Raw genomic sequence first — 5,064 nt, forward strand, 5'->3', positions numbered from 1 at the left:
AACCCTAACACGTAAACCCCTAACCCTAACCCTAACCCTAACCCTAACCCAAGCTCACCCTAACCCTAACCCTAACCCTAACCCTAACCCTAACCCTAACCCTAACCCTAACCCTAACCCTAACCCTAACCCTAACCCTAACCCTAACCCTAACCCTAACCCTAACCCTAACCCTAACCCTAACCCTAACCCTAACCCTAACCCTAACCCTAACCCTAACCCTAACCCTAACCCTAACCCTAACCCTAACCCTAACCCTAACCCTAACCCTAACCCTAACCCTAACCCTAACCCTAACCCTAACCCTAACCCTAACCCTAACCCTAACCCTAACCCTAACCCTAACCCTAACCCTAACCCTAACCCTAACCCTAACCCTAACCCTAACCCTAACCCTAACCCTAACCCTAACCCTAACCCTAACCCTAACCCTAACCCTAACCCTAACCCTAACCCTAACCCTAACCCTAACCCTAACCCTAGCTGATGCCTCGTCAACTCTAGCTGATGCCTCGTCAACCCTAGCCCCACTCCATTCCTCCCCACCGATCACCACGCACTCCACTTGCCACTCACTGCCTCCTTGCCACCCCTACCCATCCCATCCATGACCCACATCCACAGTCCCACTCACCCCATTATACTCAACCTCCATCCCACCATGCGCATGGCTGTTCATGGGCGTGAATTGAGTCTTTGATGGTGATTCACAATCCCCATCCCCCCATTGACACTTGCCGGTGTCACTCGTTCGGCCGAGTCGCATGTGCGAGTTGGTGGGTGACCTGAATGTCATCCAACATTTTCATGATTCGCCACTCGTCACTTGTTCGATTGTTTGACATTGAATTGATTGTCATTGATCATTGTCAATTGATCTTTCGATTCTTTCTGCTTCTTCTCTTGTTTGCTGAGTTGATTTCGTTGTTTGCCGTTCATGTTTCCACATGCTTTGTTGTTGCTATTGTCTGCCTTCATGCTCTGCTTTGTTTACTTTTGCCTTTGATGGTTGACTACAATTGACATGCATTCCCATTGATTATTGCCGTCGTTCTTGTTGTTGCTTTGTATCATTATTCGTCATGCTTCAATTGTTCTTGATTCTCCTGTTTTCTTCGACCTTGACTTCAACATCCACCATCGGGCCTTGCTCACTACACTATCGATTCTCATCTTTCTTGTCGTCAGTCATGGTCAAGAGTTTTGCGTGCAATGTATTTTGCGTTGACTTTGTTGTGTCGTGGTCATGGTTGATCTGCAGATCTGAACGATCAACCGCGCCCTGCCTCATCGACCTCAACGTCACCCGAGTCCATCCCATTGCCTGCTAGCTTTGTCCAGTCCCTGTTGGCTTACGCATACGTGTGCTGTGCAAGCCATGTATGATCTTTGGTTGTTGTTGTGGACGTCATTGCCTCGTTTGATGCTGGTTCCGGCTTTTCTTCAATTAATTCAACGTTCACCTCAATTAACGTCCGCCGCCTTCCCTCTGCCGGCCAAGTACCCGCCGCCCCTATCGCCCACACCCCACACACACCCATCAGCAGTATCATACTTACCTTAATGAATGCGCAAGCTCAATCGCCATACCCACCACGCCTTCGCCCGTCCCGCCACCCACGTCACGACCCCCCTCATCCCCCCCTACCATACTCATTACGCCCCATTACCACCAACCACCACCCTCACCCCCTACTTCACCACCATCACTATCATCCTAGCCACAACCACCACCACCTTGCCTTGGCCATCCTCACCACCATCCCATCGCGCCCGCGGCTTCCTCTTCCTCCTCCTCCTCCTCCTCTCCGAGCTCCAACTCACCCTCATCCTCTACCCGGACCCCAACACTGCCACCGCCCAACCATCACATGCCTTACTGCCCATCCACCAACCAACATTAGTCTCAAGCCACCCAGCCTCGACCCAGCCCCCTCTGCTGCCCCGGCCTCGCCGACCACCAGCCGTCAGCCGCCGCCCGCTCGCCCGACCAGCCCACACTCATCACCACGTAGCTCCCACCCACCACCAGCTACACAACCCGCGACCACACCCAAGGTCATCACTCGTTCCCAACTAGCTTCAGTACCAATATCGCCGTCATCGATACCCATCTTCCTCGGCTCATTTCCGCGTCGGCTTGTTTGCCTTAGGTGGTTGAGCACGTCCTCGACCGCCCGACCCCGCACATGCCCCCACCAATCGCATTGCAAGATATGGCCAATCTGATTTCACTACTAGTCTACTACATAAACACACTACGTTCATGCACAGTCTCCAATCCACAGCTGCTGTATTCCAGAATCCGAGTTCTGCCACCTGAGGCCCAAGTTGTTGGCCCTGTGTCCCTTCGAAGGTGCTGACCCCTCTCCCCGGGCCCATCTCCGACCCCCACTCCCCACCATCTCCACCCACAACCACCACACCCACACCACACGTACTCACCACTCTTGCAAACATAGCCACTCACTCCCTGTCCGCCGATACGCACATCAGCCGACACCATCCCGTCAACAGCATCTCTGCCGACCGCCGGCTGCTCGCCGCCGACCGCCGCCCGCCGCCAACAGACCACCGCCGGCACCACCGAGAGCAGGCTAGCCATCGACGGAGCATCGGAGGCGATGCATACGGATAGCTATATCAATGGCAATGCCTACCAGTGGGCTCTTCAACCCACTTCTCCCCTCCCTCTTCCGGCCTTGCCCATCACAGCCCCCGCCGGCCAGCTCATCGCCAGCCGCCCCTGCTGCCGATCACCGTGCCAGACGACGAAGCCACCGGGCTGGCCAAGACAAGGAAGAACAAGAGAGGGCAAGGGCAATCGATTGGCAATGCAGTGGTGGGCTAGAGTGCAGTGGTCTGCATTGTCCTCCAATCCCAAGCCATCGTCCCCATCGACGTCCATCTCAATCCAATCCGTCCGCCCTCCTCGCCCTTGCCGCCCAAGCCCCTCCACCCTCATCACCCACACCCCACACACACCCTTCATCCTCACCATACCCACCCACATCAATCCTCAACCGCAATCTCCATACCCACCACCCCTTCGCCCGGCACGCCACCCACGTCACGACCCCCTCATCCCCCCTACCATACTCATTACGCCCCATCACCACAAACGACCACCCCACCCCTACCCCACCACCATCACTATCATCCTAGCCACAACCCCACCCCATGTCATGGCCCAGCCCACCACCATCCCATCGCGCACTCAGCTTCCTCTTCCTCCTTATCCTCCTCGTCTTCTCGCTCTACCTCACCCCCATCCTCTCCCCGACCCTGACACCCATACCCTCAACCATCACAAGTCATACTGCCCAATCTCCAACCAACATTAGTCTCAAGCCACCCAGCCTCGACCCGCCCCTCAGCTGACCCTCCTCGCCGACCACCAGCCGCCAGCCGCCGCCCGCTCGCCCGATCAGGCCCACCTTCATCACCACCTAGCTCCTTCCCACTACCAGCCACGCTACCCACGACCACACCCAAGGTCATCACACATCCCACACTATTACCAGTATCAATACCGTCGTCATCGACACCCATCGACCTCGGCTCATTTCCGCGTAGACTTGTTTGCCCTAGGTGGTTGAGCACGCCCTCGACCGCCCGACCCGCGCATGCCCCCCACCAACCTCATTGCAAGGTATGGCCAATCTGGTTTCACTTCTACCCTACTACATGCCCACACTACCCCCTTGCACAGTCTCCAATCCATAGCTGCAGTATTCCGGAATCCGAGTTCTGCCACCGGAGGCCCAACTTGTTGGCCCTGTGTCCCTTCGAAGGTGCTGACCCCCCTGCCGCGGGCCCATATCCGACCCCCACTCCCCACCATCCGCACCCACAACCACCACACCCACACCACACCTGCCCACCACCCGTGCAAACATAGCCACCCACTTCCTGCCCGCCGATATTCACATCAGCCGACGCCAACCCGTCAACAGCATCTCTGCCGGCCGCCTGCTGCCTGCCGCTGACCGCCGCCGCCGACCAGCGCCATCCGCCGCCCACCAACCGGCACGCCACCGGGGCCACCCATAGCGAGGTAGGCATGGATGCGGCACGGGAGAAGGTGCATGCGGGCGGTGACATGGGTGGTGATGACTATCAGGCCCTTGCTGCACCCCCTACTTCCCTCTCTCTGCCGCCTTGCCCATCCCAATACCACCCGGCCTGCTGCTGCTGCCGTCGAGCCGTTGCTGCTACCGTCGACGGCAGACGGGGCCAGTGGGCTGGAGAGGGCGAGGAGGGAGGGAGGGGGGCGGTGGTTGACAAGAGTGCAGTGGTCTGCTGTTTGAGCCCGAGTCCTGCCGTACGTACCGTCGCCTGTCGACTGCTCGCTGGCCAGCAACTCGTCGCTCGCTCGCCCGCGCGCCCGACCAGCCGCAGCCAAGCCAGAGCGAACCGGAGCAAGCCCAGCACGACCTGCGGCTGGCTATGCGGAGGGAGTGGCAGAGAGTGAGGGTGAGGGGTGTAGATGGCTGGAGTGGGATGAGTGTGGTGGTGGTGGTGGCTGCTGGTGCTGTGGGCGAGGTGCGAGTGGTCGAGTGACGGCCTGCCACTGGTCGGTCAGCCACTCGTCGGCATGGGCGGTGTGCTGCTGCTGGTGGTGCTGGAGATGAGCAAGCACGAGCTTGAGGCGGCGATGCCCGGGTTGTTGATGATGAGGATGTTGATGGTGATGGGGGATGGGGATGGGTGATGGTGATGGCTGGTGATGTGAGTGATGGTTGCGGCGGCGGCAGTGATGGTGGCGATGGCGGACGACGAGGTGAGGCGGTGACCGTAGCTGAGGCCGAGGCTACGACTGCTGGGGATGAGAGGGAGAAGGAGAGGGATGTGACGAGGGGGAGGATGAATGAACTATATGCCGGGAGGGAGGCAGCTGGTGTGGATGACCATCGGCGCCGGATCGCTGCCGGGCGGCCAAGTGAGCGATGGCCAAGGCGAGCGAGCGGGCCGAGGCCGATGTCGAGGCTGAGGTCGAGGGCGTGAGATCGGGATGGCAGGGGCAGCGTGAGCAAAAGGGCGAGTGGGAGGGGAGGCAGATAC

This window comes from Thecamonas trahens (assembly GCF_000142905.1).
Source record: "Thecamonas trahens ATCC 50062 unplaced genomic scaffold supercont1.67, whole genome shotgun sequence".
NCBI classification, from domain to species: Eukaryota; order Apusomonadida; family Apusomonadidae; genus Thecamonas; species Thecamonas trahens.